Source organism: Oncorhynchus masou, unplaced genomic scaffold, assembly GCF_036934945.1.
Source record: "Oncorhynchus masou masou isolate Uvic2021 unplaced genomic scaffold, UVic_Omas_1.1 unplaced_scaffold_2153, whole genome shotgun sequence".
In the NCBI taxonomy this organism is placed as follows: domain Eukaryota; kingdom Metazoa; phylum Chordata; class Actinopteri; order Salmoniformes; family Salmonidae; genus Oncorhynchus; species Oncorhynchus masou.
In genome coordinates this window covers 29060-44028 of record NW_027008630.1, presented here as the reverse complement: position 1 = coordinate 44028, position 14969 = coordinate 29060, and the positions used below count along the sequence as shown (strand labels likewise).

Sequence of the window (14969 nt, the reverse complement as noted above, 5' to 3'; positions counted from 1 at the left end):
TCCACTGACCAGGTGGAACCAACAGCCATCTGGTTGTATATCCACTGACCAGGTGGAACCAACAGCCATCTGGTGATATATCCACTGACCAGGTGGAACCAACAGCCATCTGGTTATATATCACTGACCAGGTGGAACCAACAGCCTTCTGGTTATATATCCACTGACCAGGTGGAACCAACAGCCTTCTGGTTATATATCCACTGACCAGGTAGAACCAACAGCCTTCTGGTTATATATCCACTGACCAGGTGGAACCAACAGCCTTCTGGTTATATATCCACTGACCAGGTGGAACCAACAGCCTTCTGGTTATATATCCACTGACCAGGTGGAACCAACAGCCTTCTGGTTATATATCCACTGACCAGGTGGAACCAACAGCCTTCTGGTTATATATCCACTGACCAGGTGGAACCAACAGCCTTCTGGTTATATATCCACTGACCAGGTGGAACCAACAGCCTTCTGGTTATATATCCACTGACCAGGTAGAACCAACAGCCTTCTGGTTATATATCCACTGACCAGGTAGAACCAACAGCCATCTGGTTATATATCCACTGTCCAGGTGGAACCAACAGCCTTCTGGTTATATATCCACTGACCAGGTGGAACACATGGTTATATATCCACTGACCAGGTGGAACCAACAGCCATCTGGTTATATATCCACTGACCAGGTGGAACCAACAGCCATCTGGTTGTATATCCACTGACCAGGTGGAACACATGGTTATATATCACTGACCAGGTGGAACCAACAGCCTTCTGGTTATATATCCACTGACCAGGTGGAACACATGGTTATATATCCACTGACCAGGTGGAACCAACAGCCTTCTGGTTATATATCCACTGACCAGGTGGAACCAACAGCCTTCTGGTTATATATCCACTGACCAGGTAGAACCAACAGCCATCTGGTGGTATATCCACTGACCTTGTGGAACCAACAGCCTTCTGGTTATATATCCACTGACCAGGTAGAACCAACAGCCATCTGGTTATATATCCACTGACCTGGTGGAACCAACAGCCTTCTGGTTATATATCCACTGACCAGGTGGAACCAACAGCCTTCTGGTTATATATCCACTGACCAGGTGGAACCAACAGCCATCTGGTTATATACAGTGCCACGAATGTATTCAGCCCCCTTGAACTTTGCGACCTTTTGCCACATTTCAACTTCAATCATAAAGATATAAAACTGTATTTTTTTGTGAAGAATCAACAACAAGTGGGACACAATCATGAAGTGGAACGACATTTATTGGATATTTCAAATTTTTTAACAAATCAAAAACTGAAAAATTGGGCGTGCAAAATTATTCAGGTTAGTTATACTTTGTAGCGCCACCTTTTGCTGCGAATTACAGCTGTAAGTCGCTTGGGGTATGTCTCTATCAGTTTTGCACATCGAGAGACTGACATTTTTTCCCATTCCTCCTTGCAAAACAGCTCGAGCTCAGTGAGGTTGGATGGAGAGCATTTGTGAACAGCAGTTTTCAGTTCTTTCCACAGATTCTCGATTGGATTCAGGTCTGGACTTTGACTTGGCCATTCTAACACCTGGATATGTTTATTTTTGAACCATTCCATTGTAGATTTTGCTTTATGTTTTGGATCATTGTCTTGTTGGAAGACAAATCTCCGTCCCAGTTTCAGGTCTTTTGCAGACTCCATCAGGTTTTCTTCCAGAATGGTCCTGTATTTGGCTCCATCCATCTTCCCATCAATTTTAACCATCTTCCCTGTCCCTGCTGAAGAAAAGCAGGCCCAAACCATGATGCTGCCACCACCATGTTTGACAGTGGGTATGGTGTGTTCAGGGTGAAGAGCTGTGTTGCTTTTACGCCAAACATAACGTTTTGCATTATTGCCAAAAAGTTACATCTGACCAGAGCACCTTCTTCCACATGTTTGGTGTGTCTCCCAGGTGGCTTGTGGCAAACTTTAAATGACACTTTTTATGGATATCTTTAAGAAATGGCTTTCTTCTTGCCACTCTTCCATAAAGGCCAGATTTGTGCAAACGACTGATTGTTGTCCTATGGACAGAGTCTCCCACCTCAGCTGTAGATCTCTGCAGTTCATCCAGAGTGATCATGGGCCTCTTGGCTGCATCTCTGATCAGTCTTCTCCTTGTATATAGCTGAAAGTTTAGAGGGACGGCCAGGTCTTGGTAGATTTGCAGTGGTCTGATACTCCTTCCATTTCAATATATCGCTTGCACAGTGCTCCTTGGGATGTTTAAAGCTTGGGAAATCTTTTTGTATCCAGATCCGGCTTTAAACTTCTTCACAACAGTATCTCGGACCTGCCTGGTGTGTTCCTTGTTCTTCATGATGCTCTCTGCGCTTTATACGGACCTCTGAGACTATCACAGTGCAGGTGCATTTATACGGAGACTTGATTACACACAGGTGGATTGTATTTATCATCATTAGTCATTTAGGTCAACATTGGATCATTCAGAGATCCTCACTGAACTTCTGGAGAGAGTTTGCTGCACTGAAAGTGGAACCAACAGCCCAATTTTTCAGTTTTATTTGTTAAAAAGGTTTGAAATATCCAATAAATGTTGTTCCACTTCATGATTGTGTCCCACTTCTGTTGATTCTTCACAAAAAAATACAGTTTTATATCTTTATGTTTGAAGCCTGAAATGTGGCAAAAGAACCAAAGTTCAAGGGGGCCGAATACTTTGGCACTGTATATCCAGTGACCAGGTAGAACCAACAGCCATCTGGTTATATATGCACTGACCAGGTGGAACCAACAGCCATCTGGTTATATATGCACTGACCAGGTGGAACCAACAGCCATCTGGTTATATATCCAGTGACCAGGTAGAACCAACAGCCACGTGGTTATATATTGCAGTAGCCACCCGACAGACTGACCTGGCTGTGTTTATAACCTGTGATAGAGGAGCTTGTTAACGTCTCTCTCCTCTCTCTCCAGGGCTGTGTCTATGTGACGTGGCTGTGTTTATAACCTGTGATGGAGGAGCTTGTTAATCTCTCTCTCCTCTCTCTCCAGGGCTGTGTCTATGTGACGTGGCTGTGTTTATAACCTGTGATGGAGGAGCTTGTTAATCTCTCTCTCCTCTCTCTCCAGGGCTGTGTCTATGTGACGTGTCTGTGTTTATAACCTGTGATAGAAGAGCTTGTTAACGTCTCTCTCCTCTCTCTCCAGGGCTGTGTCTGTGTTTATAACCTGTGATAGAGGAGCTTGTTAACGTCTCTCTCCTCTCTCTCCAGGGCTGTGTCTATGTGAAGTGTCTGTGTTTATAACCTGTGATAGAGGAGCTTGTTAACGTCTCTCTCTCCTCTCTCCAGGGCTGTGTCTGTGTTTATAACCTGTGATAGAGGAGCTTGTTAACGTCTCTCTCTCCTCTCTCTCCAGGGCTGTGTCTGTGTTTATAACCTGTGATAGAGGAGCTTGTTAACGTCTCTCTCCAGGGCTGTGTCTATGTGACGTGGCTGTGTTTATAACCTGTGATAGAGGAGCTTGTTAACGTCTCTCTCCCCTCTCTCCAGGGCTGTGTCTATGTGACGTGGCTGTGTTTATAACCTGTGATAGAGAAGCTTGTTAACTCTCTCTCTCTCTCTCCAGGGCTGTGTCTATGTGACGTGGCTGTGTTTATAACCTGTGATAGAGGAGCTTGTTAACGTCTCTCTCCTCTCTCTCCAGGGCTGTGTCTATGTGACGTGGCTGTGTTTATAACCTGTGATAGAGGAGCTTGTTAACGTCTCTCTCTCCTCTCTCCAGGGCTGTGTCTGTGTTTATAACCTGTGATAGAGGAGCTTGTTAACGTCTCTCTCTCCTCTCTCTCCAGGGCTGCGTCTATGTGAAGTGTCTGTCAGCAGAACACTCAGGGAAAGCCTTCAAGGCGCTACATGGCTCCTGGTTCGATGGTAAAATCACTTTTTAAAAATATATTTTAAATGCCTTTAGCGACAACACACTCGTCTTTGTTTGTCCTTCGTTGTCCTTCCGTCCTCTAATGAACCTTGTTGTTGTCTGCTGACTTCCTTATTGTTGACCATTTTATCTCACCACCTGGATCAAAGCCAATAGACCTTGTTTGCTAACTTTGAGCCAATAGCATTTTGTACTATTCATGTGGGCTGTGATTTATTGATACCGGATAAAATAGGAAGGATTTAATAGATTTAGTCACATGGTTGGTTTTCATTGTCTCTCTCTCCCCCCATCCTCCCTCCCTACCTACCGTCTCTCTCTCCCCCTTTCCTCCTCCCTACCTACTGCCGTCTCCCTCCCTACCTACCGTCTCTCCCCCTACCTACCGCCTCTCTCTCCCTCCCTACCTACCGTCTCTCTCCCTCCCTCCCTACCGTCTCTCTCCCTCCCTACCTACCGTCTCTCTCTCCCTCCCTACATACCGTCTCTCTCTCCCTCCCTACCTACCGTCTCTCTCTCCCTCCCTACCTACCGTCTCTCTCTCTCCCTCCCTACCTACCGTCTCTCTCTCTCCCTACCTTTCTCCCTTCCTACCTACTGCTCTCTCTCCCTCCCTACCTACTGCCTCTCTCTCCCTCCCCTACCTACTGCCCCCCCCCCCTCCCTACTACCGCCTCTCTCCCTCCCTACCTACTCTCCCTTTCCCTCCCTACCTACTGCCGTCTCTCCCTCCCTACCTACTACCTCTCTCCCCCCTCCCTACCTACCGTCTCTCTCTCCCTACCTCCCTCCCTACCTACCTCCCCCCTCCCTCCCCTACCGTCTCCTCCCTCCCCCCCCCCTACCGTCTCTCTATCCCTCCCCCTCCCTACCGTCTCTCTCCCCCCCTACCTACCGTCTCTCTCTCTCCCTACATACCCCCTTCCTACCTACTGCTCTCCCTCCCTACCTACCGTCTCTCTCCCCCTTTCCTCCCTCCCTACCTACCTCTCTCTCTCCCTCCCTACCCTCCCCTCCCCCTCCCTGACGGTGAAGTCTCTCTCTGGACCCTCCCTCCCACCAGCGGTCCCCTCCCTCCCACCTACTGTACCTCCCTCCCTGAAGCCCTCCCTCCCTCCCCATGAACACCATCCCTCCCTCCCTACGTCTCTCTCCCTCCCTCCCTGACAGCTCTCTCCCTCCCTCCTCCCGAACCGTCTCTCTCCCTCCCTCCCTAGGGGGTCTCTCTCTCCCTACATACCGGCCTCCTTCCTACCTACTGCTCTCTCTCCCTCCCTACCTTGTCTCTCTCTCCCTACCTACTGCCTCCTCCCTACCTACTACCCCCCTCCCTACCTACTGTCCCCCCCCTCCCTACCTACCCCCCCCCCCTACCTACTGCCCCCCCTCCCTACCTACTGTCCCCCCCCTCCCTACCTACTCCCCCCACCTACCTACTGTCCCCCCTCCCTACCTACCCCCTCCCTCCCTACCACCCCCCCTCCCTACCTACTCCCCCCCTACCTACCCCCCCCTCCCTACCTACCCCCCCCCCCTCCCTACCTACTCCCCCTCCCTACCTACCCTCAACCCCCCTACCACCAGCCCCCCCCTACCTCTCCCCCTCCCTACCTACTCCCCCCTACCTACTCCCCCCCCCCTCCCCCCTCCCTACCTACTGCTCTCTCTCCCCCCACCTACTGTCCCCCCCCTGACCCTACCTACTGTCTCCCTCCCTACCTACTCCCCCTCCCTACCTACTCCCCCCTACCTACTCCCCCTCCCCCTCCCTACCTACTGCTCCTCTCCCTCCCTACCTACACCCCCCCCCCTACCTACTGTCCCCCCCCCCCCCTACCTACCCCCCCCCCTACCTACTGCCCCCCCCCCCTCCCCCTACCCTGTCCCCCCCCCCCCCCCCTACCTACCCCCCCTCCCAGGTAAGCTGGTGACGGTGAAGTACCTGCGTCTGGACCGATACCACCAGCGGTTCCCTCAGGCCCAGGGCTGTACCACCTCCCTGAAGCCCTCCAACACCTACATGAACACCATGTCCAGACTACGTCACCACACCAGCCCTGACAGCAGCTCTAACACGAACTCTCAGGCTTCTCCTGAGGGGGGTGCAGATACCCCGGCCTCCTCTCTCCCTCAACCCCACCACACCAGCCCTGACGCTAACTCTCTAGGCTTCTTCTGAGGGGGGGTGCAGATACCCCGGCCTCCTCTCTCCCTCAACCCCACCACACCAGCCCTGACGCTAACTCTCTAGGCTTCTCCTGAGGGGGTGGGTGCAGACCCCAGCCTCCTCTCTCCCTCAACCCCACCACACCAGCCCTGACGCTAACTCTCTAGGCTTCTCCTGAGGGGGGGCTGACCCCGGCCTCCTCTCTCCCTCAACCCCACCACACCAGCCCTGACGCTAACTCTCTAGGCTTCTCCTGAGGGGGGGTGCAGATACCCCAGCCTCCTCTCTCCCTCACCCCACCACACCAGCCCTGACGCTAACTCTCTAGGCTTCTCCTGGGGGGGGGGGGGGGCAGATACCCCAGCCTCCTCTCTCCCTCACCCCACCACACCAGCCCTGGGCTAACTCTCTAGGCTTCTCCTGAGGGGGGGGTGCAGATACCCCAGCCTCCTCTCTCCCTCAACCCCACCACACCAGGGACGCTAACTCTCTAGGCTTCTCCTCACAGGGCTGGGCAGTTACCCAGCCTCCTCTCTCCCTCAACCCCACCACACCAGCCCTGGGCTAACTCTCTGTCTTCTCACAGGGCTGGGGTGACCAGTACCCTGTCTCAACTCACAGGGCTCCCTTGACCCCACAGATCTCACCACACCAGCCCTGGGTTAACTCTCTAGTCTCAACTCCAGGGCTGGGTTGACCCCAGCCTCCTCTCTCAACCCCACAGATACCACCACACCAGCCCTGGCTAACACTCTAGGCTTCTCCTGAAGGGGGGGGTGCAGATACCCCAGCCTCCTCTCTCCCTCAACCCCACAGATACCACCACACCAGCCCTGACGCTAACACTCTTGGCTTCTCCTGAAGGGGGGGGATACCCCAGCCTCTCTCTCCCTCAACCCCACAGATACCACCACACCAGCCCTGACAGCTCCTTCTTACCCCTGTGTAACAGTCTCACCTCACAGGGCACAAGACCCCTTTCCTTCAGTCTCCCCTTAACAAGCCTCTACTGGAGGGATGGCAGCTTGGTGAACCGTCTGTCTCAACTCACAGGGCTGGGTTGAACCGTCTGTCTCAACTCACAGGGCTGGGTTGACCAGTCTGTCTCAACTCACAGGGCTGGGTTGACCAGTCTGTCTCAACTCACAGGGCTGGGTTGAACTGTCTCAACTCACAGGGCTGGGTTGACCCGTCTGTCTCAACTCACAGGGCTGGGTTGACCAGTCTGTCTCAACTCACAGGGCTGGGTTGACCCGTCTGTCTCAACTCACAGGGCTGGGTTGAACCGTCTCAACTCACAGGGCTGGGTTGAACCGTCTCAACTCACAGGGCTGGGTTGAACCGTCTCAACTCACAGGGCTGGGTTGAACCGTCTGTCTCAACTCACAGGGCTGGGTTGACCCGTCTCAACTCACAGGGCTGGGTTGACCCGTCTGTCTCAACTCACAGGGCTGGGTTGAACCGTCTCAACTCACAGGGCTGGGTTGAACCGTCTCAACTCACAGGGCTGGGTTGACCCTCTGTCTCAACTCACAGGGCTGGGTTGACCCGTCTGTCTCTACTCACAGGGCTGGGTTGACCCCTCTGTCTCAGCTCACAGGGCTGGGTTGAATCGTCTCAACTCACAGGGCTGGGTTGACCCCTCTGTCTCAACTCACAGGGCTGGGTTGAACCGTCTCAACTCACAGGGCTGGGTTGACCGTCTGTCTCAACTCACAGGGCTGGGTTGACCCGTCTGTCTCAACTCACAGGGCTGGGTTGAACCCTCTGTCTCAACTCACAGGGCTGGGTTGACCAGTCTGTCTCAACTCACAGGGCTGGGTTGATCCCTCTGTCTCAACTCACAGGGCTGGGTTGACCCCTCTGTCTCAACTCACAGGGCTGGGTTGAACCGTCTCAACTCACAGGGCTGGGTTGAACCGTCTCAACTCACAGGGCTGGGTTGAACTGTCTCAACTCACAGGGCTGGGTTGACCCCTCTGTCTCAACTCACAGGGCTGGGTTGACCCGTCTCAACTCACAGGGCTGGGTTGAACCGTCTCAACTCACAGGGCTGGGTTGAACTGTCTCAGCTCACAGGGCTGGGTTGAACTGTCTCAGCTCACAGGGCTGGGTTGACCCCTCTGTCTCAACTCACAGGGCTGGGTTGAACCGTCTCAGCTCACAGGGCTTTGTTTTGTCTTTTAAGTGGGACTTGACTGTTGGTTGTCCACAACCTGTCTGGACCACAGGAGTGGTGGGAGGCTTTAGACTGACAGTCCTGCGGTGGTTTCTGTTGTAACGACCAATCAGAGTTCTGAAAACAAAACTTTGGAAGACCACTTGAACAACCAATGGGCTGAGAGATTGGAGACTAGGGGCGTGGTCTGAGCTTTGTGTGAGAAAGCTGGAGATGTGTGATTCGCCGGTGCCCTGTCGACACTATTTAATTTTTTGGTTTTTTGTTTTTGTATTACAAACTTTATGGATTTAAACAAGGAAACAAAACTTCCATTTCGTTCTAATGGCATATTTAACAAATATATGAGAGAGAAACAACCCCTTTCTTTCTCTTGTCTCTCCATCCTCTCCTCCCTCCATCCCTCCCTCCATCCTCCCTCCCCTCCTCCTCCCTCCTCCCTCCATCCTCTCCTCTCTCCATCCTCTCCTCTCTCCATCCTCTCCATCCCTCCATCCTCCCTCTCCTCCCTCCATCCCCCTTTTTGAACGAGACTGGCCCCATGATTTTTCAAGGAGTTGAGTTGGGGGCTATACATTGAAATTGCTTTATGTGCAGGTTAAAGTTAAAGCCTCTATTTATAAGCTTTTGAATTTATACCAATAATCTGGATGTTTATTCCCTGGAGAATGTAATCCCTTATTGCATTTACTTTAGTTCTTAGTCGAGCCGGTGGAGGAAAAGCAGGTAAACACCTAGACGACTGTAGGGTGGGAGTGGAGCTGACTGTAGGGTGGGAGTGGGGACGACTGTAGGGTGGGAGTGGGGCCGACTGTAGGGTGGGAGTGGAGCTGACTGTAGGGTGGGAGTGGGGACGACTGCAGGGTGGGAGTGGGGCCGACTGCAGGGTGGGAGTGGGGCCGACTGCAGGGTGGGAGTGGGGCCGACTGCAGGGTGGGAGTGGGGCCGACTGCAGGGTGGGAGTGGGGCCGACTGCAGGGTGGGAGTGGGGCCGACTGTAGGGTGGGAGTGGGGCCGACTGTAGGGTGGGAGTGGGGCCGACTGTAGGGTGGGAGTGGGGCCGACTGTAGGGTGGGAGTGGGGGCGACTGTAGGGTGGGAGTGGGGCCGACTGCAGGGTGGGAGTGGGGACGACTGTAGGGTGGGAGTGGGGACGACTGCAGGGTGGGAGTGGGGGCGACTGTAGGGTGGGAGTGGGGCCCGACTGCAGGGTGGGAGGGGGACGACTGTAGGGTGGGAGTGGGGACGACTGTAGGGTGGGAGTGGGGCCCGACTGTAGGGTGGGAGTGGGGCCGACTAGGGTGGGAGTGGGGGCGACTGTAGGGTGGGAGTGGGGACGACTGTAGGGTGGGAGTGGGGCCCGACTGTAGGGTGGGAGTGGGGCCGACTAGGGTGGGAGTGGGGGCCGACTGTAGGGTGGGAGTGGGGCCGACTGTAGGGTGGGAGTGGGGCCGACTGTAGGGTGGGAGTGGGGACGACTGCAGGGTGGGAGTGGGGCCCGACTGTAGGGTGGGAGGGGGACGACTGTAGGGTGGGAGTGGGGGCGACTGTAGGGTGGGAGTGGGGGTGACTGTAGGGTGGGAGTGGGGGTGACTGTAGGGTGGGAGGGGGGACGACTGTAGGGTGGGAGTGGGGCCGACTGCAGGGTGGGAGTGGGGGCTACGCTGTCAGATGGAAATACATGGCTGGTGGCGGTGGCTTCCTTTTGAATGATCTGTATTAATAAAGACAAAAACCATAAGCTCTCTTTTTTCTCTCCTGCCTACCGCGACAATACTCTTAACATACTGACTGCATCAGATTCTGTATCCAGAAGTGGAAGTGTTTGTTAGAGATTGGGAGGATAACTTGTTGCGAGACAGTGATTTTGGCAGGTGGTGTTGGTGCAACCAACCGTCTTTGATTGAAAGGAGTTTCGAGAAGAGGGGGCTGATAACGTGGGCGATCAGTCAGTCGTCCATTTTGTATTTTTTGGCTTCTTTGGTTTTCTGTCTTAACTCTATATTGGCGGCCATTTTAAGTATCTTTCCTCCCTCAAGCAGCCCTGGTCTAAAGTAGTGCACTACCCCTATGGGTCCCTGGTCTAGAGTAGTGCACTAGCCCTAAGGGTCCCTGGTCTAGAGTAGTGCACTACCCCTATGGGTCCCTGGTCTAAAGTAGTGCACTACCCCTATGGGGTCCTGGTCTAAAGTAGTGCACTACCCCTATGGGTCCTGGTCTAAAGTAGTGCACTACCCCTATGGGTCCTGGTCTAAAGTAGTGCACTACCCCTATGGGCCCTGGTCTAAAGTAGTGCACTACCCCTATGGGCCCTGGTCTAAAGTAGTGCACTACCCCTATGGGCCCTGGTCTAAAGTAGTGCACTACCCCTATGGGGTCCTGGTCTAAAGTAGTGCACTACCCCTATGGGCCCTGGTCTAAAGTAGTGCACTACCCCTATGGGTCCTGGTCTAAAGTAGTGCACTACCCCTATGGGGCCCTGGTCTAAAGTAGTGCACTACCCCTATGGGCCCTGGTCTAAAGTAGTGCACCACCCCTATGGGCCCTGGTCTAAAGTAGTGCACTATATAGGGAATAGGGCTCTGGTCTAAAGTAGTGCACTATATAGGGAATGGGGCTCTGGTCTAAAGTAGTGCACTATATAGGGAATAGGGCCCTGGTCTAAAGTAGTGCACCATATAGGGAATAGGGCCCTGGTCTAAAGTAGTGCACTATTTAGGGAATAGGGCTCTGGTCTAAAGTAGTGCTCTATATAGGGAATAGGGCCCTGGTCTAAAGTAGTGCATGATATAGGGAATAGGGCCCTGGTCTAAAGTAGTGCACGATATAGGGAATAGGGCCCTGGTCTAAAGTAGTGCACTATATAGGGAATAGGGCCCTGGTCTAAAGTAGTGCTCTATATAGGGAATATGGCCCTGGTCTAAAGTAGTGCACTATATAGGGAATAGGGTTCCATTTTTGGACCGGAGCAAACACTTTTTTTTTTCCTGCCATGTCATTTCGACTTTTGTTTGTGGTTCTTTAATTGTATCCAGCCGTTGATGTTGATTAAACGCAGACCTCAGGCTATGTTATTATAGTCTTGTCAGATATGATGCAGAGAGAGAGAACACGCAAAACCCGTTGTGTGTTTTTTTAGATGTGTAACGCAGAAATGAAACGGTGTTTTTATCGTTGATGCAGAAATAAGCTGATTCACATTCATCATTTAAACATTGTTTTTTAGTTTAAAGTACAAAGCTACATGTGGTCCTGTTCCAAACGCCATCCTCTTTTCAACCCAAAGTAGTGTACTATTTAGGGGAATAGGGTGCCATTTTTATATGCACCCCCCAATTATTCCAACCACCTGTTGTGTCTAAATGGAGACTGTAAAGTCCTGAATGATTTGCACGTGAGCTGGATTTTATGTTGTCGTCAAACTATCAACACATTCATAATGCTTCAAGATCAAAGGAATCGCCAACATAAAGATTATATGTATATTTTGTTGGGGGGGGGGGGGGCTGTGTGAAGTTGAAAGTGGGGTTGCTGTAAGTTGTACAAAATGATGCACATTTAAAAAAAATAAAATAAAAAATGTTTTAATTAACCTGGTGCAGTCCTTTTCCCCTGCAGCGGTTGTTGACCTGGTTGTGCCTTAACTTTGTGCTTTAAAACAAACAAACAGCTGTCACTGCATTACTGGAGAATGTCTTGGGGTTTATTATAGTGGTATAATCATTGTTTAAAGGGATCGTGAGGTCATAAAGAAAGAGCTTTATTACAAATGTGTTTTTTCTTGGATTTATTAATTATTTTTTTCCGTTCTGGACAACACCTAGAATGGGGTGTTTTCATAGGTGTTTGTGTCCAACAATATGCTTTCCTGCACCTCCACCAGAGTGCGTCCCCAAATGGCACCCTATTCCCTATGTAGTGCACTACTTTTGACTCGAGCCTTATGGTGACCGGGGTGCCATTTGGGGACCTACCCAGTATTTAATTTTAAATTCAAGTCCGGTTGTTGTTTGGGTAGTCAAACATGGGTAGTGTTTTAAAAATGTTTAGATACTTTCTGCTTTACTTTTTTACATTCACTTTAAACAGTTGTATTCCACTGCACAGAGCTGAATATGTACAAAATAAACAACGTTCAAAATGGAAGCCAGTTTGTTTTTTTGCTGACTGTACTTTCCTGTGTGGTGCATCATGGGTAATGGTGATCTTTAAAAAAATATATTTTTGTAATAATTGTCACCAACCTGATGTTGAATACCAGTGATGCACCCGAAGGTTGTTTTTCTTCTTAAGAAATGTATAAGAAACGATATGAGACTGTATAAAGTGAGTGGATGTACATGCTTGGTCTGTGTGTGCGGTTTACAAAAAAAACAAAAACCACACATTTTCACAGAAATCCCAGTTTAGAGGATTTTGGTGTGTTCTGCTTTATTCCCTCTTAATTCCGGCGATCTTCCAACCGACATTTCTGGGGAATTTGGGTAAATTTTCTAAACCTATCTGTGTGGCACTTCTCTACAGTCCAAGGTGACGCTTGCTGCTTCAACTATCAGCTGCTCCCCCCTTAAATGAAGTTTCTTTCTCTCGTTTATGTAAACATTGTACATTTTTATATTTGTGATATGTATTATGATTATTATTATATGCAGAAGACGTTTTAATTCCTATTGTATCGTTCACATTGACCTATCACGACCCCCCCCCCCCTCAAGTCACATGGAGCTAAAGTTGTCCAATAATGTGTCCAGACATTTTAAAAGGTTCAGATGTTTTTAATGTAATTGCTCACTTAATTGTCTTGTAAAAAAAAAAAATGGCTCTGATTAAAGATGATTTTTCTTCTTCGTCACTACTCTACATAATTAGACTTGTATGTTTTATAATCAGTTGTGCAGTGAAGACTGCTAATTGTGTGTGTGTGAAGTATTGTACCACAGCTTTCTCTCTCTCTCTATCTTCTCCTATATGGAAATGGAAGGTGTCCTCGCCTGTCTCTACCTCACCCCAACCTACCCCCTCTCAGTGCAGAACCTGTCCAACAGCTGTGCCTGTGTCCACTATGCTTCCTGACACACCAATTGAGGTGTCTGAGTCAACCTACCATGGGTGGGGGGTGGGGGGGGGGAGACTCTGACCAAAATGTTCCTCAAAACAGACAATGTAGATTTGAGTCTGGGCTCCTTTGACCCATTTTAAGAATTGTACTGTATAATAATGAAATGATGTGTAACACCACAAACCAATAGGGGGTCCAGACCCACAGTCTGGGAACCACTGCTCTAAAGGGTGGAAATGCATGGACAATGCTGGAACCAGGGAGGGAACCAGGCTGTCCAAACACGCATGGACAATGCTGGAACCAGGGGGAGGGAACCAGGCTGGACAATGCTGGAACCAGGCTGTCCACAAACACGCATGGACAATGCTGGAACCAGGGAGGGAACCAGGCTGTCCACAAACACGCATGGACAATGCTGGAACCAGGGAGGGAACCAGGCTGTCCACAAACACACATGGACAATGCTGGAACCAGGGAGGGAACCAGGCTGTCCACAAACACGCATGGACAATGCTGGAACCAGGGAGGGAACCAGGCTGTCCACAAACACACATGGACAATGCTGGAACCAGGGAGGGAACCAGGCTGTCCACAAACACGCATGGACAATGCTGGAACCAGGAGGGAACCAGGCTGTCCACAAACACGCATGGACAATGCTGGAACCAGGGAGGGAACCAGGCTGTCCAAACACGCATGGACAATGCTGGAACCAGGCTGTCCAAACACGCATGGATAGTGCTGGAACCAGGGAGGGAACCAGGAGGGAACCAGGCTGTCCAAACAGGCATGGACAATGCTGGAACCAGGGAGGGAACCAGGCTGGACAATGCTGGAACCAGGGAGGGAACCAGGCTGGACAGTGCTGGAACCAGGGAGGGAACCAGGCTGTCCAACATGAGTTTACAGCAGTAAGTGGTCTTATTTCAGTCATTCAGTGGGGTGAACACTGATCATCTATTGTCATTGGATTGGGCCTCTACTTCACCTCCAGAATCAAACAGTAGGAATAGTCCATTCTAACTTACTATTCTAACAGTGCTCTGCTATTCTAACAGTGCTCTGCTATTCTAACTCACTATTCTAACAGTGCTCTGCTATTCTAACTCACTATTCTAACAGTGCTCTGCTATTCTAACTCACTATTCTAACAGTGCTCTGCTATTCTAACTCACTATTCTAACAGTGCTCTGCTATTCTAACTCACTATTCTATCAGTGCTATGCTATTCTATCAGTGCTCTGCTATTCTAACTCACTATTCTAACAGTGCTATGCTATTCTAACTCACTATTCTAACACTGCTATGCTATTCTAACTCACTATTCTAACACTGCTATGCTATTCTAACTCACTATTCTAACACTGCTATTCTATTCTAACTCACTATTCTAACACTGCTATTCTATTCTAACTCACTATTCTAACAGTGCTATTCTATTCTAACTCACTATTCTAACAGTGCTCTGCTATTCTAACTCACTATTCTAACAGTGCTCTGCTATTCTAACTCACTATTCTAACAGTGCTATGCTATTCTAACTCACTATTCTAACACTTATTATATTCTAACACTGCTATTCTAACTAACTATTCTAACACTGCTATTCTAACTAACTATTCTAACACT

At 50.3% G+C, this 14969-nt stretch overlaps 1 pseudogene; it reads left to right on the top strand.

Moving 5' to 3' along the window:
• The window catches only part of LOC135533002 (inner nuclear membrane protein Man1-like), a 37260-nt pseudogene extending 31148 nt beyond the window's left edge, over window positions 1-6112 (top strand).
• The last annotated feature ends 8857 nt before the right edge of the window (window positions 6113-14969 follow it).